The sequence below is a fragment of the Mytilus galloprovincialis genome, chromosome 5 (assembly GCF_965363235.1).
Source record: "Mytilus galloprovincialis chromosome 5, xbMytGall1.hap1.1, whole genome shotgun sequence".
Taxonomy (NCBI): Eukaryota; Metazoa; Mollusca; class Bivalvia; order Mytilida; family Mytilidae; genus Mytilus; species Mytilus galloprovincialis.
In genome coordinates, this window is record NC_134842.1 from 938,739 (window position 1) to 965,056 (window position 26,318).

The following is a 26,318-nucleotide window of genomic DNA, read 5'->3' on the forward strand; positions in this document are numbered from 1 at the left end:
AATATTTCCAGGTACAAAGTATTAAAAGTGCCTCTCATTTCAATCTTCAAACAGGTGTATAATGGATTCGAGTAGAGATATTTTCTTAATGTAATCTGTTCTGAAAAGATAAAAATGCAATATAGAGGATGGAAACTTATTGTTTTTACTCAAATGGACTGCCTCACTTTCCGACCTCTCTGAAGAAACGGTTGTAATATATTTTTTGTCAGGGTTTTAGGTTGGGGTCAAGGTTAAGTGTAAGGGTTAGGTTCAGGGAAGTATCTTTGACGAGGGAAGTTGACGAGTGTGAGTGAGGTGTCCTTTTTAACTTCTGTACATGTCTGCCTTTTTCTTGTAACTGCGCATGCGTCAGAAATTTCCAAAAATATATTCAAGTACAGAGTATGAAAAGTGCCTTTGAATTCAACCTTCAATTAGGTGTAGAATGGATTCGAATAGTGATATTTTCTTAAAGTTAACTGTTTCGGAAAGACGAAAAGGCGATATAGAGGATGGAAACTTATTGGTTTTACAAAAGTGTACGGCCGCACTTTCCGACCTCTCTGAAGAAACGTTTGTAGTATATATTTTTTTGTCTTTTTGTCAGGGTTTTAGGTTAGGGTCAAGGTTAAGTCTTAGGGCTAGGTTACGTCTTAGGGCTAGGTTTAGGAGAGTAACTTTGACGAGGGAAGTTGACGACTGTTTGTAAGGTGTCCTGTTTAATTTCTGTGCATGTCTGCCTTTTTCTTGGACTGCGCATGCGTCAGAAATTTCCAAAAATATATCTAAGTACAGAGAATGAAGAGTGCCTCAGACTTCAATCTTCTAACAGGTATAAAATAGATTTGAAGAGAGATATTTCCTGAAAGCAAACTGTTCCGAAAAGACTAAAAGGTGATCTAGAGGGTGGAACCTTATTGGTATCACTGCAGTGTACAGCCGCACTTTCCGACCTCTCTGAAAAAAAGTTTCTCCTTAGAATTGTTTTACATTGTCTTATTGGGGCGTTTTATAGCTGACTATGCGGTATGTGTTTTGCTCATTGTTAAGGCCGTACAGTGACTTACAGTTGTTCATGTCTGTGTCATTTTGTTCTTTTGTGGATAGTTGTCTCATAGGCAATCATACCAGGTCTTCTTTTTTGTATTTTTATAAAAAAAAAAAATTAAGTCAGGGTTTTAGGTTAGGGTCAAGGTTCAATGTTTGAGTAAGTTCAGGGAAGTGACTTTGACAAGGGTAGGTGAGGTGCCCTTTTCAACTCTGCGAATTTTTGTCCTTTTTATGACTGCGCATGCGTCAGAAATTTCCAAAATATTTCCAGGTACAAAGTATTAAAAGTGCCTTTCATTTCAATCTTCAAACAGGTGTATAATGGATTCGAGTAGAGATATTTTCTTAATGTTAACTGTTCTGAAAAGATAAAAATGCAATATAGAGGATGGAAACTTATTGTTTTTACTCAAATGGACTGCCTCACTTTCCGACCTCTCTGAAGAAACGGTTGTAATATATTTTTTGTCAGGGTTTTAGGTTGGGGTCAAGGTTAAGTGTAAGGATTAGGTTCAGGGAAGTATCTTTGACGAGGGAAGTTGACGAGTGTGAGTGAGGTGTCCTTTTTAACTTCTGTACATGTCTGCCTTTTTCTTGTAACTGCGCATGCGTCAGAAATTTCCAAAAATATATTCAAGTACAGAGTATGAAAAGTGCCTTTGAATTCAACCTTCAATTAGGTGTAGAATGGATTCGAATAGAGATATTTTCTTAAAGTTAACTGTTCCGAAAAGACGAAAAGGCGATATAGAGGATGGAAACTTATTGGTTTTACAAAAGTGTACGGCCGCACTTTCCGACCTCTCTGAAGAAACGTTTGTAGTATATATTTTTTTGTCTTTTTGTCAGGGTTTTAGGTTAGGGTCAAGGTTAAGTCTTAGGGCTAGGTTACGTCTTAGGGCTAGGTTTAGGAAAGTAACTTTGACGAGGGAAGTTGACGACTGTTTGTAAGGTGTCCTGTTTAATTTCTGTGCATGTCTGCCTTTTTCTTGGACTGCGCATGCGTCAGAAATTTCCAAAAATATATTTAAGTTCATTCTAAGTACAGAGAATGAAGAGTGCCTCAGACTTCAATCTTCTAACAGGTATAAAATGGATTTGAAGAGAGATATTTCCTGAAAGTAAACTGTTCCGAAAAGACTAAAAGGCGATCTAGAGGGTGAAACCTTATTGGTATCACTGCAGTGTACGGCCGCACTTTCCGACCTCTCTGAAAAAAAGTTTCTCCTTAGAATTGTTTTACATTGTCTTATTGGGGCGTTTTATAGCTGACTATGCGGTATGTGTTTTGCTCATTGTTGAAGGCCGTACAGTGACTTACAGTTGTTCATGTCTGTGTCATTTTGTTCTTTTGTGGATAGTTGTCTCATAGGCAATCATACCAGATCTTCTTTTTTGTATTTTTATAAAAAAAAAATTAAGTCAGGGTTTTAGGTTAGGGTCAAGGTTCAATGTTTGAGTTAGGTTCAGGGAAGTGACTTTGACAAGGGTAAGTGAGGTGCCCTTTTCAACTCTGCAAATGTTTGTCCTTTTTATGACTGCGCATGCGTCAGAAATTTCCAAAATATTTCCAGGTACAAAGTATTAAAAGTGCCTTTCATTTCAATCTTCAAACAGGTGTATAATGGATTCGAGTAGAGATATTTTCTTAATGCTAACTGTTCTGAAAAAATAAAAATGCAGTATAGAGGATGGAAACTTATTGTTTTTACTCAAGTGGACTGCCGCACTTTCCGACCTCTCTGAAGAAACGGTTGTAATATATTTTTTGTCAGGGTTTAAGGTTTGGGTCAAGGTTAAGTGTAAGGGTTAGGTTCAGGGAAGTATCTTTGACGAGGGAAGTTGACGAGTGTAAGTGAGGTGTCCTTTTGAACTTTGCGCATGTCTGCCTTTTTCTTGTGACTGCGCATGCGTCAGAAATTTATAAAAATATATTTAAGTACAGAAAATGAAAAGTGCCTCAGACTTCAATCTTCAAACAGGTGTAGAATGGATTCGAATAGAGATATTTTCTTAATGTTGACTGTTCCGAAAAGATGCAAAGACAGAGTAAAGGATGTAAACTTATTGGATTTACTTAAGTGTAAAGCCGCACTTTCAGACTTCTCTGAAGACACGTTTCTGGTTTTTTTGGGGTTTTTTTTGGTCAGTGTTTGGGTTAGGATCAAGGTTAGTGATAGGGTAAGGGTCAGGGTAGTAACTTTGACGAGGGCAGTGGATTTTGAAGAGGGTGAGTGAGGTGCACCTTTTTATCTCTTCCAATATTTGCCCTATTTGCGTATGCGTATGCGTATGCGTATGCGTCAGAAATTTCCAAAAAATATTTCAAAGTACAGAGTATGAAAAGTGCCTTTGAATTCAACCTTCAATCAGGTGTAGAATGGATTCGAATAGAGATATTTTCTTAAAGTTAACTGTTCCGAAAAGACGAAAAGGCGATATAGAGGATGGAAACTTATTGGTTTTACAAAAGTGTACGGCCGCACTTTCCGACCTCTCTGAAGAAACGTTTGTAGTATATATTTTTTTGTCTTTTTGTCACGGTTTTAGGTTAGGGTCAAGGTTAAGTCTTAGGGCTAGGTTTAGGAAAGTAACTTTGACGAGGGAAGTTGTCTTGACGACTGTTAGTTAGGTGTCCTGTTTAATTTCTGTGCATGTCTGCCTTTTTCTTGGACTGCGCATGCGTCAGAAATTTCCAAAAATATATCTAAGTACAAAGAATGAAGAGTGCCTCAGACTTCAATCTTCTAACAGGTATAAAATGGATTTGAAGAGAGATATTTCCTGAAAGTAAACTGTTCCGAAAAGACTTAAAGGCGATTTAGAGGGTGGATCCTTATTGGTATCACTGCAGTGTACGGCCGCACTTTTCAGACCACTCTGAAGAAACCGTTTTTCCTTAGAATTGTTTCACATTGTCTTATTGGAGCGTTTTATAGCTGACTATGCGGTATGTGTTTTGCTCATTGTTGAAGGCCGTACGGTTACTTACAGTTGTTCATGAGTGTGTCATTTCATTCCTTTGTGGATAGCTGTCTCATTGGCAATCATACCAGATCTTCTTTTTTGTATTTGTATTTTTTTTTTAAGTCGGGGTTTTAGGTTAGGGTCATGGTTCAATGTAAGAGTTAGGTTCAGGGAATCACTTTGACAAGGGTAAGTGAGGTGCCAATTTCAACTCTGCGAATATTTGTCGTTTTTGTGACTGCGCATGCGTCAGAAATTTCCAAAATATTTTAAGGTACAAAGTATTAAAAGTGCTTTTCATTTCAATCTTCAAACAGGTGTATAATGGATTCGAGTAGAGATATTTTCTTAATGTGAACTGTTCTGAAAAGATAAAAATGCAATAGAGAGGATAGAAACTTATTGGTTTTACTCAAGTGTACTGCCGGACTTTCCAACCTCTCTGAAGGAAATGTTGTACTATAATTTTTTTTTGTCAGGGTTTTAGGTTGGGGTCAAGGTTAAGTGTTAGGGTTAGGTTCAGGGAAGTATCTTTTTCTAAAATTTGACAGCAATACAACAAAAAATAAAATGACCTGGGATTCAGTAAGCTTAATATATATGTTAGATAGCTACATAGTTTGATGAAAATCCAAGTTGTTTTGAAAAAGTTATTAAAAAAATTTAAGTGTAATGTCTCTATTTTGTCCGAACTGCAAATTCTAACTTTTTTTACCTAGATTAAATTATTTCTTGAATTTGACAGCAATACAACAAAAAATAAAATGACCTGGGATTCAGTAACCTTAATGTATATGTAAGATAGCTACATAGTTTGATGAAAATCCAAGTTGTTTTGAAAAAGTTATTAAAAGAATTAAAGTGTACTGTCTCTATTTCGTCCGAACTGCAAATTCTAACTTTTTTTACCTAGATTAAATTATTTCTTGAATTTGACAGCAATACAACAAAAAATAAAATGACCTGGGATTCAGTAACCTTAATGTATATGTAAGATAGCTACATAGTTTGATGAAAATCCAAGTTGTTTTGAAAAAGTTATTAAAAAAATTAAAGTGTACTGTCTCTATTTCGTCTGAACTGCAAATTCTAACTTTTTTTACCTAGATTAAATTAATTCTTGAATTTCACAGCAATACAACAAAAAATAAAATGACCTGGGATTCAGTAAGCTTAATATATATGTAAGATAGCTACATAGTTTGATGAAAATCCAAGTTGTTTTAAAAAAGTTATTAAAAAAATTAAAGTGTACTGACTCTATTTCGTCCAAACTGCAAATTCTTGTTTTTTTTTCCTAGATTAAATTAATTCTTGAATTTGACAGCAATACAACAACAAAAAAATGACCTGGGATTCATTAACCTTAATATATATGTAAGATAGCTACATAGTTTGATGAAAATCCAAGTTGTTTTGAAAAAGTTATTAAAAAAAATAATGTGTACTGTCTCTATTTCGTCCGAACTGCAAATTCTAACTTTTTTTACCTAGATTAATTTAATTCTTGAATTTGACAGCAATAAAACAAAAAATAAAATGACCTGGGATTCAGTAACCTTAATATATATGTAAGATAGCTACATAGTTTGATGAAAATCCAAGTTGTTTTGAAAAAGTTGTTAAAAGAATTAAAGTGTACTGACTCTATTTCGTCCAAACTGCAAATTCTTGTTTTTTTTTCCTAGATTAAATTAATTCTTGAATTTGACAGCAATACAACAACAAAAAAATGACCTGGGATTCATTAACCTTAATATATATGTAAGATAGCTACATAGTTTGATGAAAATCCAAGTTGTTTTGAAAAAGTTATTAAAAAAAATAATGTGTACTGTCTCTATTTCGTCCGAACTGCAAATTCTAACTTTTTTTACCTAGATTAATTTAATTCTTGAATTTGACAGCAATAAAACAAAAAATAAAATGACCTTGGATTCAGTAACCTTAATATATATGTAAGATAGCTACATAGTTTGATGAAAATCCAAGTTGTTTTGAAAAAGTTGTTAAAAGAATTAAAGTGTACTGTCTCTATTTCGTCCGAACTGCAAATTCTAACTTTTTTTACCTAGATTAAATTATTTCTTGAATTTGACAGCAATACAACAAAAAATAAAATGACCTTGGATTCAGTAACCTTAATGTATATGTAAGATAGCTACATAGTTTGATGAAAATCCAAGTTGTTTTGAAAAAGTTATTAAAAAAATTAAAGTGTACTGTCTCTATTTCGTCTGAACTGCAAATTCTAACTTTTTTTACCTAGATTAAATTAATTCTTGAATTTCACAGCAATACAACAAAAAATAAAATGACCTGGGATTCAGTAAGCTTAATATATATGTAAGATAGCTACATAGTTTGATGAAAATCCAAGTTGTTTTGAAAAAGTTATTAAAAAAATTAAAGTGTACTGACTCTATTTCGTCCAAACTGCAAATTCTTGTTTTTTTTTCCTAGATTAAATTAATTCTTGAATTTGACAGCAATACAACAAAAAAAAAAATGACCTGGGATTCATTAACCTTAATATATATGTAAGATAGCTACATAGTTTGATGAAAATCCAAGTTGTTTTGAAAAAGTTATTAAAAAAAATAATGTGTACTGTCTCTATTTCGTCCGAACTGCAAATTCTAACTTTTTTTACCTAGATTAATTTAATTCTTGAATTTGACAGCAATAAAACAAAAAATAAAATGACCTGGGATTCAGTAACCTTAATATATATGTAAGATAGCTACATAGTTTGATGAAAATCCAAGTTGTTTTGAAAAAGTTATTAAAAAAATTAAAGTGTACCGTCTCTATTTCGTCCAAACTGCAAATTCTAACTTTTTTTACCTAGATTAAATTAAGTCTTGAATTTGACAGCAATACAACAAAAAATAAAATGACCTGGGATTCAGTAACCTTAATATATATGTAAGATAGCTACATAGTTTGATGAAAATCCAAGTTGTTTTGAAAAAGTTATTAAAAAAAATAATGTGTACTGTCTCTATTTCGTCCGAACTGCAAATTCTAACTTTTTTTACCTAGATTAATTTAATTCTTGAATATGACAGCAATAAAACAAAAAATAAAATGACCTGGGATTCAGTAACCTTAATATATATGTAAGATAGCTACATAGTTTGATGAAAATCCAAGTTGTTTTGAAAAAGTTATTAAAAAAATTAAAGTGTACTGACTCTATTTCGTCCAAACTGCAAATTCTTGGTTTTTTTTCCTAGATTAAATTAATTCTTGAATTTGACAGCAATACAACAAAAAATAAAATGACCTGGGATTCATTAACCTTAATATATATGTAAGATAGCTACATAGTTTGATGAAAATCCAAGTTGTTTTAAAAAAGTTATTAAAAAAAATAATGTGTACTGTCTCTATTTCGTCCAAACTGCAAATTCTAACTTTTTTTACCTAGATTAATTTAAGTCTTGAATTTGACAGCAATAAAACAAAAAATAAAATGACCTGGGATTCAGTAACCTTAATATATATGTAAGATAGCTACATAGTTTGATGAAAATCCAAGTTGTTTTGAAAAAGTTATTAAAAAAATTAAAGTGTACTGTCTCTATTTCGTCCAAACTGCAAATTCTAACTTTTTTTTTCCTAGATTAAATTAATTCTTGAATTTGACATCAATACAACAAAAAATAAAATGACCTGGGATTCAGTAACCTTAATATATATGTAAGATAGCTACATAGTTTGATGAAAATCCAAGTTGTTTTGAAAAAGTTATCAAAAAAATTAAAGTGTACTGTCTCTATTTCGTCCAAACTGCAAATTCTAACTTTTTTTACCTAGATTAAATTAAGTCTTGAATTTGACAGCAATACAACAAAAAATAAAATGACCTGGGATTCAGTAACCTTAATATATATGTAAGATAGCTACATAGTTTGATGAAAATCCAAGTTGTTTTGAAAAAGTAATAAACAAAATTGAAGTGTACTGACTCTATTTCGTCCAAACTGCAAATTCTTGTTTTTTTTCCCTAGATTAAATTAATTCTTGAATTTGACAGCAATACAACAAAAAATAAAATGACCTGGGATTCAGTAACCTTTATATATATGTAAGATAGCTACATAGTTTGATGAAAATACAAGTTGTTTTGAAAAAGTTATTAAAAAAATTAAAGTGTACTGTCTCTATTTCGTCCAAACTGCAAATTCTAACTTTTTTTTCCTAGATTAAATTAATTCTTGAATTTGACAGCAATACAACAAAAAAAAAATGACCTGGGATTCATTAACCTTAATATATATGTAAGATAGCTACATAGTTTGATGAAAATCCAAGTTGTTTTGAAAAAGTTATTAAAAAAAATAATGTGTACTGTCTCTATTTCGTCCGAACTGCAAATTCTAACTTTTTTTACCTAGATTAATTTAATTCTTGAATTTGACAGCAATAAAACAAAAAATAAAATGACCTGGGATTCAGTAACCTTAATATATATGTAAGATAGCTACATAGTTTGATGAAAATCCAAGTTGTTTTGAAAAAGTTATTAAAAAAATTAAAGTGTACCGTCTCTATTTCGTCCAAACTGCAAATTCTAACTTTTTTTACCTAGATTAAATTAAGTCTTGAATTTGACAGCAATACAACAAAAAATAAAATGACCTGGGATTCAGTAACCTTAATATATATGTAAGATAGCTACATAGTTTGATGAAAATCCAAGTTGTTTTGAAAAAGTTATTAAAAAAAATAATGTGTACTGTCTCTATTTCGTCCGAACTGCAAATTCTAACTTTTTTTACCTAGATTAATTTAATTCTTGAATATGACAGCAATAAAACAAAAAATAAAATGACCTGGGATTCAGTAACCTTAATATATATGTAAGATAGCTACATAGTTTGATGAAAATCCAAGTTGTTTTGAAAAAGTTATTAAAAAAATTAAAGTGTACTGACTCTATTTCGTCCAAACTGCAAATTCTTGGTTTTTTTTCCTAGATTAAATTAATTCTTGAATTTGACAGCAATACAACAAAAAATAAAATGACCTGGGATTCATTAACCTTAATATATATGTAAGATAGCTACATAGTTTGATGAAAATCCAAGTTGTTTTAAAAAAGTTATTAAAAAAAATAATGTGTACTGTCTCTATTTCGTCCAAACTGCAAATTCTAACTTTTTTTACCTAGATTAATTTAAGTCTTGAATTTGACAGCAATAAAACAAAAAATAAAATGACCTGGGATTCAGTAACCTTAATATATATGTAAGATAGCTACATAGTTTGATGAAAATCCAAGTTGTTTTGAAAAAGTTATTAAAAAAATTAAAGTGTACTGTCTCTATTTCGTCCAAACTGCAAATTCTAACTTTTTTTTTCCTAGATTAAATTAATTCTTGAATTTGACATCAATACAACAAAAAATAAAATGACCTGGGATTCAGTAACCTTAATATATATGTAAGATAGCTACATAGTTTGATGAAAATCCAAGTTGTTTTGAAAAAGTTATCAAAAAAATTAAAGTGTACTGTCTCTATTTCGTCCAAACTGCAAATTCTAACTTTTTTTACCTAGATTAAATTAAGTCTTGAATTTGACAGCAATACAACAAAAAATAAAATGACCTGGGATTCAGTAACCTTAATATATATGTAAGATAGCTACATAGTTTGATGAAAATCCAAGTTGTTTTGAAAAAGTAATAAACAAAATTGAAGTGTACTGACTCTATTTCGTCCAAACTGCAAATTCTTGTTTTTTTTCCCTAGATTAAATTAATTCTTGAATTTGACAGCAATACAACAAAAAATAAAATGACCTGGGATTCAGTAACCTTTATATATATGTAAGATAGCTACATAGTTTGATGAAAATACAAGTTGTTTTGAAAAAGTTATTAAAAAAATTAAAGTGTACTGTCTCTATTTCGTCCAAACTGCAAATTCTAACTTTTTTTACCTAGATTAATTTAATTCTTGAATATGACAGCAATAAAACAAAAAATAAAATGACCTGGGATTCAGTTACTTTAATATATATGTAAGATAGCTACATAGTTTGATGAAAATCCAAGTTGTTTTGAAAAAGTTATTAAAAAAATTAAAGTGTACCATCTCTATTTTGTCCGAATTGTAAATTATAGCTTTTTTTTTACCTAGATTGAATTAATTCTTGAATTTGACAGCAATACCACAAAAAATAAAATGACCTGGGATTCAGTAACCTTAATATATATGTAAGATAGCTGTATAGTTTGATGAAAATCCATGTTGTTTTGAAAAAGTTATTAAAAAAATTAAAGTGTACTATTTCCATTCTCAATTTTATGTCTCTATTTCGTCCGAACTGCAATTTCTAACTTTTTTTACCTAGATTAAATTAATTCTTGAATTTGACAGCAATAGAACAAAAAATAAAATAACCTCAGATTCAGTAAGCTTAATATATTTGTAAGATAGCTATATAGTTTGATGAAAATCTAAGTTGTTTTGAAAAAGTTATTGACAAAATTAAAGTGTACTGTCTCTATTTCCGTCAGAACTGCAAATTTCTAACTTTTTTTTACCTAGATTAATTTAATTCTTGAATTTGACAGCAATACAACAAAAAATAAAATGACCTGGGATTCAGTTACCTTAATATACATTTAAGATAGCTACATAGTTTGATGAATATCCAAGTTGTTTTGAAAAAGTTATTAAAAAAATTAAAGTGTACTGTCTCTATTTCGTCCAAATTGCAAATTTTTTTTTTTTTTCCCTAGATTAAATTCATTCTTGAATTTCACAGCAATACAAATAAAATAAAATTACCTGCGATTCATTAACCTTAATATATATGTAAGATAGCTACATAGTTTGATGAAAATCCAAGTTGTTTTGAAAAAGTTATTAAAAAAATTTAAGTGTAATGTCTCTATTTTGTCCGAACTGCAAATTCTAACTTTTTTTACCTAGATTAAATTATTTCTTGAATTTGACAGCAATACAACAAAAAATAAAATGACCTGGGATATAGTAACCTTAATGTATATGTAAGATAGCTACATAGTTTGATGAAAATCCAAGTTGTTTTGAAAAAGTTATTAAAAAAATTAAAGTGTACTGTCTCTATTTCGTCTGAACTGCAAATTCTAACTTTTTTTACCTAGATTAAATTAATTCTTGAATTTCACAGCAATACAACAAAAAATAAAATGACCTGGGATTCAGTAACCTTAATATATATGTAAGATAGCTACATAGTTTGATGAAAATCCAAGTTGTTTTGAAAAAGTAATTAAAAAAATTAAAGTGTACTGACTCTATTTCGTCCAAACTGCAAATTCTTGTTTTTTTTTCCTAGATTAAATTAATTCTTGAATTTGACAGCAATACAACAAAAAATAAAATGACCTGGGATTCATTAACCTTAATATATATGTAAGATAGCTACATAGTTTGATGAAAATCCAAGTTGTTTTAAAAAATGTTATTAAAAAAAATAATGTGTACTGTCTCTATTTCGTCTGAACTGCAAATTCTAACTTTTTTTACCTAGATTAATTTAATTCTTGAATTTGACAGCAATAAAACAAAAAATAAAATGACCTGGGATTCAGTAACCTTAATATATATGTAAGATAGCTACATAGTTTGATGAAAATCCAAGTTGTTTTGAAAAAGTTATTAAAAAAATTAAAGTGTACTGTCTCTATTTCGTCCAAACTGCAAATTCTAACTTTTTTTTTCCTAGATTAAATTAATTCTTGAATTTGACATCAATACAACAAAAAATAAAATGACCTGGGATTCAGTAACCTTAATATATATGTAAGATAGCTACATAGTTTGATGAAAATCCAAGTTGTTTTGAAAAAGTTATTAAAAAAATTAAAGTGTACTGTCTCTATTTCGTCTGAACTGCAAATTCTAACTTTTTTTACCTAGATTAAATTAATTCTTGAATTTCACAGCAATACAACAAAAAATAAAATGACCTGGGATTCAGTAACCTTAATATATATGTAAGATAGCTACATAGTTTGATGAAAATCCAAGTTGTTTTGAAAAAGTAATTAAAAAAATTAAAGTGTACTGACTCTATTTCGTCCAAACTGCAAATTCTTGTTTTTTTTTCCTAGATTAAATTAATTCTTGAATTTGACAGCAATACAACAAAAAATAAAATGACCTGGGATTCATTAACCTTAATATATATGTAAGATAGCTACATAGTTTGATGAAAATCCAAGTTGTTTTAAAAAATGTTATTAAAAAAAATAATGTGTACTGTCTCTATTTCGTCTGAACTGCAAATTCTAACTTTTTTTACCTAGATTAATTTAATTCTTGAATTTGACAGCAATAAAACAAAAAATAAAATGACCTGGGATTCAGTAACCTTAATATATATGTAAGATAGCTACATAGTTTGATGAAAATCCAAGTTGTTTTGAAAAAGTTATTAAAAAAATTAAAGTGTACTGTCTCTATTTCGTCCAAACTGCAAATTCTAACTTTTTTTTTCCTAGATTAAATTAATTCTTGAATTTGACATCAATACAACAAAAAATAAAATGACCTGGGATTCAGTAACCTTAATATATATGTAAGATAGCTACATAGTTTGATGAAAATCCAAGTTGTTTTGAAAAAGTTATTAAAAAAATTAAAGTGTACTGTCTCTATTTCGTCCAAACTGCAAATTCTAACTTTTTTTACCTAGATTAAATTAAGTCTTGAATTTGACAGCAATACAACAAAAAATAAAATGACCTGGGATTCAGTAACCTTAATATATATGTAAGATAGCTACATAGTTTGATGAAAATCCAAGTTGTTTTGAAAAAGTAATAAACAAAATTGAAGTGTACTGACTCTATTTCGTCCAAACTGCAAATTCTTGTTTTTTTTCCCTAGATTAAATTAATTCTTGAATTTGACAGCAATACAACAAAAAATAAAATGACCTGGGATTCAGTAACCTTTATATATATGTAAGATAGCTACATAGTTTGATGAAAATCCAAGTTGTTTTGAAAAAGTTATTAAAAAAATTAAAGTGTACTGTCTCTATTTCGTCCAAACTGCAAATTCTAACTTTTTTTACCTAGATTAATTTAATTCTTGAATATGACAGCAATAAAACAAAAAATAAAATGACCTGGGATTCAGTTACTTTAATATATATGTAAGATAGCTACATAGTTTGATGAAAATCCAAGTTGTTTTGAAAAAGTTATTAAAAAAATTAAAGTGTACCATCTCTATTTTGTCCGAACTGTAAATTATAGCTTTTTTTTTACCTAGATTGAATTAATTCTTGAATTTGACAGCAATACAACAAAAAATAAAATGACCTGGGATTCAGTAACCTTAATATATATGTAAGATAGCTGTATAGTTTGATGAAAATCCATGTTGTTTTGAAAAAGTTATTAAAAAAATTAAAGTGTACTATTTCCATTCTCAATTTTATGTCTCTATTTCGTCCGAACTGCAATTTCTAACTTTTTTTACCTAGATTAAATTAATTCTTGAATTTGACAGCAATAGAACAAAAAATAAAATAACCTCAGATTCAGTAAGCTTAATATATTTGTAAGATAGCTATATAGTTTGATGAAAATCTAAGTTGTTTTGAAAAAGTTATTGACAAAATTAAAGTGTACTGTCTCTATTTCCGTCAGAACTGCAAATTTCTAACTTTTTTTTACCTAGATTAATTTAATTCTTGAATTTGACAGCAATACAACAAAAAATAAAATGACCTGGGATTCAGTTACCTTAATATACATTTAAGATAGCTACATAGTTTGATGAATATCCAAGTTGTTTTGAAAAAGTTATTAAAAAAATTAAAGTGTACTGTCTCTATTTCGTCCAAACTGCAAATTTTTTTTTTTTTCCCTAGATTAAATTAATTCTTGAATTTGACAGCAATACAAATAAAATAAAATTACCTGCGATTCAGTAAGCTTAATATATATGTAAGATAGATACATAGTTTGATGAAAATCCAAGTTGTTTTGAAAAAGTTATTAAAAAAATTTAAGTGTAATGTCTCTATTTTGTCCGAACTGCAAATTCTAACTTTTTTTACCTAGATTAAATTATTTCTTGAATTTGACAGCAATACAACAAAAAATAAAATGACCTGGGATTCAGTAACCTTAATGTATATGTAAGATAGCTACATAGTTTGATGAAAATCCAAGTTGTTTTGAAAAAGTTATTAAAAAAATTAAAGTGTACTGTCTCTATTTCGTCTGAACTGCAAATTCTAACTTTTTTTACCTAGATTAAATTAATTCTTGAATTTCACAGCAATACAACAAAAAATAAAATGACCTGGGATTCAGTAACCTTAATATATATGTAAGATAGCTACATAGTTTGATGAAAATCCAAGTTGTTTTGAAAAAGTAATAAACAAAATTAAAGTGTACTGTCTCTATTTCCGTCGGAACTGCAATTTCTATCTTTTTTTACCTAGATTAATTTAATTCTTGAATATGACAGCAATAAAACAAAAAATAAAATGACCTGGGATTCAGTAAGCTTAATATATATGTAAGATAGCTACATAGTTTGATGAAAATCCAAGTTGTTTTGAAAAAGTAATTACAAAAATTAAAGTGTACTGACTCTATTTCGTCCAAACTGCAAATTCTTGTTTTTTTTTCCTAGATTAAATTAATTCTTGAATTTGACAGCAATACAACAAAAAATAAAATGACCTGGGATTCATTAACCTTAATATATATGTAAGATAGCTACATAGTTTGATGAAAATCCAAGTTGTTTTAAAAAATGTTATTAAAAAAAATAATGTGTACTGTCTCTATTTCGTCCGAACTGCAAATTCTAACTTTTTTTACCTAGATTAATTTAATTCTTGAATTTGACAGCAATAAAACAAAAAATAAAATGACCTGGGATTCAGTAACCTTAATATATATGTAAGATAGCTACATAGTTTGATGAAAATCCAAGTTGTTTTGAAAAAGTTATTAAAAAAATTAAAGTGTACTGTCTCTATTTCGTCCAAACTGCAAATTCTAACTTTTTTTAACTAGATTAAATTAATTCTTGAATTTGACAGCAATAAAACAAAAAATTAAATGACCTGGGATTCAGTAAGCTTAATATATATGTAAGATAGCTACATAGTTTGATGAAAATCCAAGTTGTTTTGAAAAAGTTATTAAAAAAATTAAAGTGTAATGTCTCTATTTCGTCTGAACTGCAAATTCTAGCTTTTTTTTACCTAGATTGAATTAATTTTTGAATTTGACAGCAATACAACAAAAAATAAAATGACCTGGGATTAAGTAACCTTAATATATATGTAAGATAGCTACTTAGTTTGATGAAAATCCAAGTTGTTTTGAAAAAGTTATTAAAAGAATTAAAGTGTACTGTCTCTATTTCGTCCGAACTGCAAATTCTAGCTTTTTTTTTACCTAGATTGAATTAATTCTTGAATTTGACAGCAATACAACAAAAAATAAAATGACCTGGGATTCAGTAACCTTAATATATATGTAAGATAGCTACATAGTTTGATGAAAATCCAAGTTGTTTTGAAAAAGTTATTAAAAAAATTTAAGTGTAATGTCTCTATTTTGTCCGAACTGCAAATTCTAACTTTTTTTACCTAGATTAAATTATTTCTTGAATTTGACAGCAATACAACAAAAAATAAAATGACCTAGGATTCAGTAACCTTAATGTATATGTAAGATAGCTACATAGTTTGATGAAAATCCAAGTTGTTTTGAAAAAGTTATTAAAAAAATTAAAGTGTACTGTCTCTATTTCGTCTGAACTGCAAATTCTCACTTTTTTTACCTAGATTAAATTAATTCTTGAATTTCACAGCAATACAACAAAAAATAAAATGACCTGGGATTCAGTAACCTTAATATATATGTAAGATAGCTACATAGTTTGATGAAAATCCAAGTTGTTTTGAAAAAGTAATAAATAAAATTAAAGTGTACTGTCTCTATTTCCGTCGGAACTGCAATTTCTAACTTTTTTTACCTAGATTAATTTAATTCTTGAATATGACAGCAATAAAACAAAAAATAAAATGACCTGGGATTCAGTAAGCTTAATATATTTGTAAGATAGCTACATAGTTTGATGAAAATCCAAGTTGTTTTGAAAAAGTTATTAAAAAAATTAAAGTGTACTGACTCTATTTCGTCCAAACTGCAAATTCTTGTTTTTTTTTCCTAGATTAAATTAATTCTTGAATTTGACAGCAATACAACAAAAAATAAAATGACCTGGGATTCATTAACCTTAATATATATGTAAGATAGCTACATAGTTTGATGAAAATCCAAGTTGTTTTAAAAAATGTTATTAAAAAAAATAATGTGTACTGTCTCTATTTCGTCCGAACTGCAAATTCTAACTTTTTTTACCTAGATTAATTTAATTCTTGAATTTGACAGCAATAAAACAAAAAATAAAATGACCTGGGATTCAGTAACCTTAATATATATGTAAGATAGCTACATAGTTTGATGAAAATCAGTTGTTTTGAAAAAGTTATTAAAAAAATTAAAGTGTACTGTCTCTATTTCGTCCAAACTGCAAATTCTAACTTTTTTTACCTAGATTAAATTAATTCTTGAATTTGACAGCAATAAAACAAAAAATTAAATGACCTCGGATTCAGTAAGCTTAATATATTTGTAAGATAGCTATATAGTTTGATGAAAATCCAAGTTGTTTTGAAAAAGATATTAAAAAAATTAAAGTGTACTATTTCCATTCTCAATTTTATGTCTCTATTTCGTCCGAACTGCAATTTCTAACTTTTTTTACCTAGATTAAATTAATTCTTGAATTTGACAGCAATAAAACAAAAAATTAAATGACCTGGGATTCAGTAAGCTTAATATATATGTAAGATAGCTACATAGTTTGATGAAAATCCAAGTTGTTTTGAAAAAGTTATTAAAAAAAATAAAGTGTAATGTCTCTATTTCGTCCGAACTGCAAATTCTAGCTTTTTTTTACCTAGATTGAATTAATTCTTGAATTTGACAGCAATACAACAAAAAATAAAATGACCTGGGATTAAGTAACCTTAATATATATGTAAGATAGCTACTTAGTTTGATGAAAATCCAAGTTGTTTTGAAAAAGTTATTAAAAGAATTAAAGTGTACTGTCTCTATTTCGTCCGAACTGCAAATTCTAGCTTTTTTTTTACCTAGATTGAATTAATTCTTGAATTTGACAGCAATACAACAAAAAATAAAATGACCTGGGATTCAGTAACCTTAATATATATGTAAGATAGCTACATAGTTTGATGAAAATCCAAGTTGTTTTGAAAAAGTTATTAAAAAAATTTAAGTGTAATGTCTCTATTTTGTCCGAACTGCAAATTCTAACTTTTTTTACCTAGATTAAATTATTTCTTGAATTTGACAGCAATACAACAAAAAATAAAATGACCATGGATTCAGTAACCTTAATGTATATGTAAGATAGCTACATAGTTTGATGAAAATCCAAGTTGTTTTGAAAAAGTTATTAAAAAAATTAAAGTGTACTGTCTCTATTTCGTCTGAACTGCAAATTCTAACTTTTTTTACCTAGATTAAATTAATTCTTGAATTTCACAGCAATACAACAAAAAATAAAATGACCTGGGATTCAGTAACCTTAATATACATTTAAGATAGCTATATAGTTTGATGAAAATCCAAGTTGTTTTGAAAAAGATATTAACAAAATTAAAGTGTAATGTCTCTATTTCCGTCGGAACTGCAATTTCTAACTTTTTAACCTATTATGCTTCCTCCCGCTATTTGTTACTTTGATTAAGATTAAAAGCATACATATTAGGTTTACCAGACACTGTGAGAAGGTAATGCAAACCCAGAATTAGTTAAATTCAGTATTTTGAAAGCCTTACTTTATCTCTACGAATAAGGATAAGTAGTCTTGGGGGTATCCGATTTTTTTTTTTTTTATAAAGAATTTTCATGAACGTCTCAAAGGTCAGGGTTTCTGATGGGTTGGGGTCAGGGGGTCAGGTTATGGTTTTTGGTACTTTTCAAGTCGGAAAGTGAGGTCGTACACCTCAGTGTTACTCATAAGTTTTAGTTCTCTAGATCATATTTTTTTCTGTTTTTAAGAACAGTTAATTTTAAGAAAATATCTCTGTGCAAATGAATTTAACACATGATTGAATAGTGAAGTCACTTTTTAAACACTGTACTTTTGGGGAAATGTCACGTATGTGTGGAATTGACAAATGGCACTTCAGTTGTCAAATATTCGCTCAAGTTCACTTCTTCTTACCCTGACCCTGACTTAGTTCAGGAGTTTCCTCATGTATAATTATATATAAATTCACTCTTCAGAGATGCTTTCAATGCCAATTATAGGTATTTTAATTAAGAAAATAATTATATACTGATTTCTTCTGTTTGCATTTAGTTTAAGCCAATGTTATATGCAATAGGATATGTACGGCATTTAATCATTATAAAAATATGTAAAATTACTACACAAGAAACAACACAGAGAGACAAAGAATACCATGAACTAGATTTTGAGGTGTTTTTTTATGATCTATTTTTCTGGAAACAGATGAGTTGTTCATGGAGAAATAAGAACAAAACAGTAATGGATCTTTTATTTGTGGTGTGATATTCACAATAAAATATACATGTATGTATGCAGTTAACAAATACAACAAAAGTAAACACTAAAACATACACTCTCATACAGTTAGCACTAAAAACCTTGCATTTCATTTCACAACAAACACTCATGCCTTATAAATAACACACACAAACTACTACACACTCACATAGCACAATATGTAGACTCAAAAAGCAAGCACTGAAAAAATAATATTTACATTTTTACATCGAACATTCTAACAACTATACACTGACAAAAACAAAGATTGTAATTTTTTCAAAGAGAATGTTTCATAAGGAAGTTACTTTTAAATGTAATGACATTATTGAAATTAAAAATTGATATGTTTATCTTGGTCTGCTATGTAATTATAACGGAAACTTCTCTTAAGCTCGAAAAAAAATGGTAGACTGTATTTGATGCATTGGTGGTTATTTTGACCTACTCTTTGGAAATATGGGGGTTTGAAAATAAAAATAATACTGAAAAAAAATATATCTGCAGTTAAAGTATATTTACATTTTTACATCAAACATTCTAACAAGTATACACTAACAAAAACAAAAGATTGAAATATTTTCAAAGAGAAAGTTTAATAAGAATGTTACTTTTAAATGTAAAGAAATTAAAGGTTCATATTTTAATCTCTGTTTGCTATGTAATTATAACGGAAAATTCTCTTAAGCTCGAAAAAAAGCTGGTAGACTGTATTTGATGCATTGGTGGTTACTATTTTGACCTACTCTTTGGAAATATGGGGGTTTGAAAATAAAAATAATACTGAAAAAAATATATCTACAGTTTTGTAAGGGCATTTTGGGGGTGTGATCGTCTACGCCAAATATTAAGGTGTATGGGGAACTTTGAAGATTTCCACTTGAACTACAAATCAAGTTAAAATTGGAATATTTTTGGCAAAAGATAGCAACAAATTATATACACAACTATCGGTTAAAACTGTATAAACATAAAGGTTAAGATTCAAAAAAACGAAATGGCTCCAATTCCAGTAAATCGAGATTATTGTCAATGACCATCATGTCTTCGAAGTCTATAACTTGAAGAACAGCTGGAGTTGGTGCTGGTGACAGTGCTACTGGTGGCAGTGCTGGTGACAGTGCTGGTGACAGTGCTGGTGACACTGCTGGTGACACTGCTGGTGACACTGCTGGAGTTGAAGGTGGTCCAGCCTGTATAAATATGAAAATGAAATATAAGTTGTTATCTTAAAAAATTTTGTATTGGTAATCAATTAATATATGAGCCAGTCCATGCGAAAAGGTACAAAAAGTCCTTTTGGTAAACTTTACAGGAAACGTTATCAAAGTTTGTTATTGTTTTTTTGAAAAAAGATTTTATTTGAAATTTTTTTTACATTAATGTAAACATTCATAAGATTGTCAATTCTATCCCGAATTTGTCAACCAAAACAGAAAAAGACGTAGAAATATCTGAATTTTTGGTATTTGAGCAAGTGTAAAATCATTTGTTCCCCGGACTAATGCTATACCGACCAGAAACTTAAAAATTTATGACACTACAGAGACAAAAGTCAATAATTTCTGTCAGTTCTACAGGTTTAAAAAAAGTAAGACAACATAAAAACATGAGGGAAATTACAAAAACTATGACATCTTGTGTTTTAGAAATTTGAAATTCAAGTTAAGTTAAGTTATTTAATAAAATATAAATCAACCTCAGTTGCACGGGGATTCGAACTGTTGCTCCGTTTGATTGCATTGGTATCCGCATCGTAAGCGAGAGCCTTATCCCCACTGCTACAGGGGTTAACATTATCAATTGGCAAATCAAGCAATTTCAACTGTACTTTGAAAATGATTGCAATATATGAAATAATTCACTAAAAATCTTGATAAAACTATGTACCTTTTCGTATGGACTGGCTCATATCTATTAGAATCTTACAAAAACAAATGTTCAACAACACGCCAGTACATACGATTTTGAAATGTTTAAAAAGTAAAAACACAAAAATACTGAACTCTGAGAAAAATTCAAAAAGGAAAGTCCCAAATCAAATGGCAAAATCAAAAGTTCAAACACATCAAACGAAAGGATAACAACTGTCATATTCCTGACTTAGTACAGGCATTTTCTGTAAAAGTAGTGCCATATTCTGTGTTACCTAAAGTAACCAGTTTTTGTTGGCTACTATATTGAACTGTATGTCATTGAGTGTACATATTATTACCTGATGGTACCTGGCAAGATGAATTTGTAAGTCTTCATTTCTACGGTAAACTGATTTGCATGTAGCACAAGGAAACTTGCCTACACCTTGGTATGTCTTTTGACTGTCTTTCTATAAAAAAAAAAACAATGGTGATGTCTACAGATCCCTACTTATTAACTTATGACTTATAGTATATCACATATTTTCGTTTCTGTACAATAAGGTAAAATCCTTAATAAGATATAAGTGTACTATTCTATGAACTGTTACATCTTTCAATAGTTAAGTATACATAAAGACAATAGTAAAAACAGAACTTGAATACCATTTAACTAAACATATGATGTATATTGTCCCTTTGAAACATGTAACATACATATGTTATCAGAGTTCTTTGATTTTTTAGTCCACAATAACTAATGTATATTATTTTCTGTAATAACCCTATAGACTTATATCCCTGACTGGTCACTGATGAGTCTTATGCGGTGGAAACGCGCATCTGGCGAATAAATTATAATCCTGGTACTTTTGATAACTATTGAACTTGAATAAACAGTTGATAAAGATAGGTGAAGATATCCCAGATGCAATCAGAACAATATCTCTCATTAACATTGTCGATAATAAAACCAGAAATCTCATTCTGCATTTGTATGAAACAATTATATGATGTAATTCCATTTCACTGTTACATTTGTATGAAACAAATTACAATTATATAAAATCGACTCATGTTTGATACTGCTTAAAGATTTTGTACCATATAATTACCTGATGAACAGTTTTCTCATGTTTCCGTAGAGCATCTTTTGATTTGAAGAATTTTGGGCATATTCCACAACTTATTTTGCTTTCTGTGTGGAAATATAACTTGTGTCTCCGAAGACCAGATCTGGATTTTAATACTTTTGCACAAATATCACAATTATAAGTCTGAAATATTAAAACAAAGCATTTAAAATATATATGATCACATTTTAGGGGACATTTATATATATAATATTTATATTAATTACGATAAAAAGTGACAATACTTTTTTTTTATTTTATTAATATTCATGAAATTGTTTCATATTTGGTTATTTTTTTTCACAGAAATGATTTTTAAAAATATTGGTAATAAACAGCTGAGCCATGAGCGCATGATACGCCTGTCGTCTTATGTGGAAATTATATGCAATAATCATCAATAGTTTCTGAGAAAGTTTTAAGCAATAACCATATATAGTTTTTGAGACACAGAGGGAAACCCCTCACCCTGTTTTTTTTTTTATAAAAAACTAAATATCACAAAAATAAAATTTTGAATCAAAACAAAAAGTATACAGATCTTTAGATTAATATAACCATGGAAGAAATATTTAAAAGAAATAACATCGACTTATTAGCATGCATAAATGGCCTGCAGAGCCCTGTACTAAAGTCATATGATTTTGATATTGATCTCAATAAAAGGTGACACTACTTCTTGTATTTTATTAATATTCTTGTACTGGTTTCTTATTCAGTTATTTCAAAACATGTTGTCTAAAATTGTTATGCTTAATTCTGTTAGAATGTTATACCACAGCATTATTATTCTGTTATTTTTGCCACTAAGGATGAAAAGTTTTACAAAAAAAGAAAGTTCTAGTAGTCTTAATTTACTCATATTCATGCTAAAGGCATTAAATAGTGACAGAATTTCTTTCGTTTCTATATAATCTTAAACTGGTCTGATAATTGATTACTTTTTAAACTTCAAATTGGTTTGTTAGACATTAATTAGAAGAAATTTAAGTTAAGAAATTTTTAAAAAATGTTGTCGCATAAAATAAAGATGCTTATATTTTCTATTTTATTAGAAAATAATACAAAGACATCAAAATTCTGTTCTTTTACCCAATACAGAGAAATAAATTTACTAAAACTGATAGATTTAGAAGAGTCAGGTGAGTAATATTAATATTGATCTCAATAAAAAGTGACACTACTTCTTGTATTTTATTAATATTCTTGTACTGGTTTCATATTCAGATATTTTAAAACATGCTGTCTCAAATTGTAATGTTCAATTCTGTTAGAATATTATACAACAGCATTATCATTCTGTTATTGAAGCACTAAGGAAGAAAATTAAAAAAAATGAAAGTTCTAGTAATCTAAAGTTACTTCTATTTATGCTAAAATCATTAAATAGTGACAAAATTTCTTTTGTTTCTATATATTCTTGAACTGGTCTAATAATTGATTACTTTTTAAACTTCAGATTTGTTTGTTAGACATTAATCGAAGAAATTTAAGTTAAGAAATAAAAAATTGATGTCGCATAAAATAAAGATGCTATTATTTTCTATTAAATTAGACAATTATACAACAACATTTAAATACTGTTCTTTTTACCAATATGGAGGAATGTTTTCACTAAATTGATAGCCTCAAAAGGAGTGAGGTGAGTAATATTGATATTGATCTCAATAAAAAGTGACACTACTTCTTGTATTTTATTAATATTCTTGTACTGGTTTCATATTCAGATATTTTAAAACATGCTGTCTCAAATTGTAATGTTCAATTCTGTTAGAATATTATACAACAGCATTATCATTCTGTTATTGAAGCACTAAGGAAGAAAATTTAAAAAAAATGAAAGTTCTAGTAATCTAAAGTTACTTCTATTTATGCTAAAATCATTAAATAGTGACAACATTTCTTTTGTTTCTATATATTCTTGAACTGGTCTAATAATTGATTACTTTTTAAACTTCAGATTGGTTTGTTAGACATTAATCGAAGAAATTTAAGTAAAGAAATAAAAAATTGATGTCGCATAAAATAAAGATGCTATTATTTTCTATTAAATTAGAAAATTATACAACAACATTTAAATACTGTTCTTTTTACCAATATGGAGGAATGTTTTCACTAAATTGATAGCCTCAAAAGAGTGAGGTGAGTAATATTGATATTGATCTCAATAAAAAGTGACACTACTTCTTGTATTCTATTAATATTCTTGTACTGGTGTCATATTCAGTTATCTCTAAACATGTTGTCTAAAATTGTTATGCTAAATTCTGTTAGAATATCATACAACGGCATTATCATTCTGTTATTTTTGGCACTTAAAGGATGAACAATTTTACAAAAAATTAAAGTTCTAGTAGTCTAAAGTTACTTATTTTTCTGCTAAAAGCATCAAATAGTGACACAATTTCTTTTGTTTCTATATATTCTTGAACTGGTCTAATAATTGATTACTTTTTAAACTTCAAATTGGTTTGTTAGACATTAATGAGAAGAAATTTAAGTTAAGAAATTTTAAAAAATGTTGTTGCATAAAATAAAGATGCTAATATTTTCAATATTATTAGAAAATAATACAACGACATTAAAACTCTGTTCTTTTAGCCAATACAGAGACATAAATTTACTAAAATTAATAGCTTTAGAAGAGTCAGGTGAGTAATATTTATATTGATCTCAATAAAAAGTGACACTACTTCTATAATTCTTTTAATATTCTTGTACTGGTTTTATATTGAGTTATTTCAAAACATGTTGTCTAAAATTGTTATTCTTAATTCTGTAAGAATATTATACAATGGCATTATCATTCTGTTATTTTTGGCACTAAGGATGAATTTTTTTTACAAGCAATTGAAGTTCTAGTAGTCTAAAGTTACTTATATTTATGATAAAAGCATCAAATAGTGACAAAATGTCTTTTGTTTCTATATATTCTTGAACTGTTCTGATAATTGATTACTTTTTAAACTTCAAATTGGTTTGTTAGACATTAATGAGAAGAAATTTAAGTTAAGAAATTTTAAAAAATGTTGTTGCATAAAATAAAGATGCTAATATTTTCAATATTATTAGAAAATAATACAACGACATTAAAACTCTGTTCTTTTAGCCAATACAGAGACATAAATTTACTAAAATTAATAGCTTTAGAAGAGTCAGGTGAGTAATATTTATATTGATCTCAATAAAAACTGACACTACTTTTATAATTCTTTTAATATTCTTGTACTGGTTTTATATTGAGTTATTTCAAAACATGTTGTCTAAAATTGTTATTCTTAATTCTGTAAGAATATTATACAATGGCATTAGCATTCTGTTATTTTTGGCACTAAGGATGAATTTTTTTTACAAGCAATTGAAGTTCTAGTAGTCTAAAGTTACTGATATTTCTGCTAAAAGCATCAAATAGTGACAAAATTTCTTTTGTTTCTATATATTCTTGAACTGTTCTGATAATTGATTACTTTTCAAACTACAGATTGGTTTGTTACATGGTCTTATCTGGGCCTTTTATATCTTGACTATGCAGGATGGGCTTTGCTCATTGTTGAAGGCTGTACGGTGACTAATAGTTGTTAATGGTAGTGTCATTTTGGTCTCTTGCAGACAGTTGTCTCATTGGCAATCATACCACATCTTTTTGATATATATGGTTACACATTAATGAAAAGAAATTCAAACAAATGATGTTGCATAAATTAAAAAAGCTAATATTTTCTATTTTATTAAAAAATCATATAAAGACATTTAAATTCTGTTCTTTTTGGCCAATACGGATGAATAATTTTATTAAACTGATAGCTTTAAAAGAGTCAGGTGAGTAATATCTATATCGATCTAAATAAAAAGTGAACTATTTCTTTTCTTTTATTATTCTTGTATTTGTTTCATATTTCAACATTTCAAAAAATGTTGTCTCATTATATCAAATTGTAATATTTAATTCTGTTATAATATTATACAATAGTTATCAAAAGTACCAGGATTACAATTTTATACGCCAGACGCGCGCGTTTCATCTGCATAAGACTCATCAGTGACGCTCATATCAAAATAATATACAACACATTATCATTCTGTTGTTTTTGGTACTAAGGATGATTGGTTTATTAGACATTAATAAGAAGAAATTTAAGTTAAGAAATTAAAACAAAATGATGTTGCATAAAACAAAGATGCTTATTTTTTCTATTCTATTAGAAAATTGTACAACGACATTAAAATTTTGTTCTTTTTGCCAAGACAAAAGAATAATTATTCTAAATTGTTAGCTTTAGAAGAGTGAGGTGAGTGATATTTATATCAATCTCAATTAAAAATGACACTACCTATTTTATTTTATTAATATGCTTGTACTGGTTTCATATTTTATGTATTTACTTATTTCAAAATATGCTGTTTCAAATTGTGATGTTTAATTATGTTAGAATTTTATACAATTGCATTACCATTGTGTCATTTTTGGCACTAAAGATAAAAAGTTTAACAAAAAATGAAAGTTTTAGTAGTTTTTACTTATATTTATGCTAAAGCATTAAAGAGTGATAAAATTTCTTTTGTTTCTATATAATCTTAAACTGGTTTTATACAAATGTATTATGTTAGAATGTTATACAACAGCATTATCATTCTGTTATTTTTGGCACTAAGGATGAAAAGTTTTACAAAAAATG

At 28.4% G+C, this 26,318-nt stretch overlaps 1 protein-coding gene and 1 long non-coding RNA gene across 2 annotated transcripts in view; one reads left to right on the top strand and one right to left on the bottom strand.

Annotated features, from left to right (window-relative positions):
- LOC143074933 (uncharacterized) overlaps nucleotides 1-26,318 on the top strand; it is a 97,017-nt gene that overhangs the window by 9,948 nt on the left and 60,751 nt on the right. The gene's annotated exons all lie outside the window — the stretch shown is intronic.
- Nucleotides 19,694-26,318, bottom strand: part of LOC143074934 (uncharacterized) — a 34,146-nt gene continuing 27,521 nt past the window's right edge. Inside the window, exons 3-5 of the long non-coding RNA XR_012978187.1 lie at nucleotides 21,625-21,786; nucleotides 20,869-20,979; nucleotides 19,694-19,846 (exon numbers count right to left, since the gene is read on the bottom strand). This is a non-coding gene — a long non-coding RNA (uncharacterized LOC143074934). The remainder of the gene's footprint in view (nucleotides 19,847-20,868; nucleotides 20,980-21,624; nucleotides 21,787-26,318) is intronic.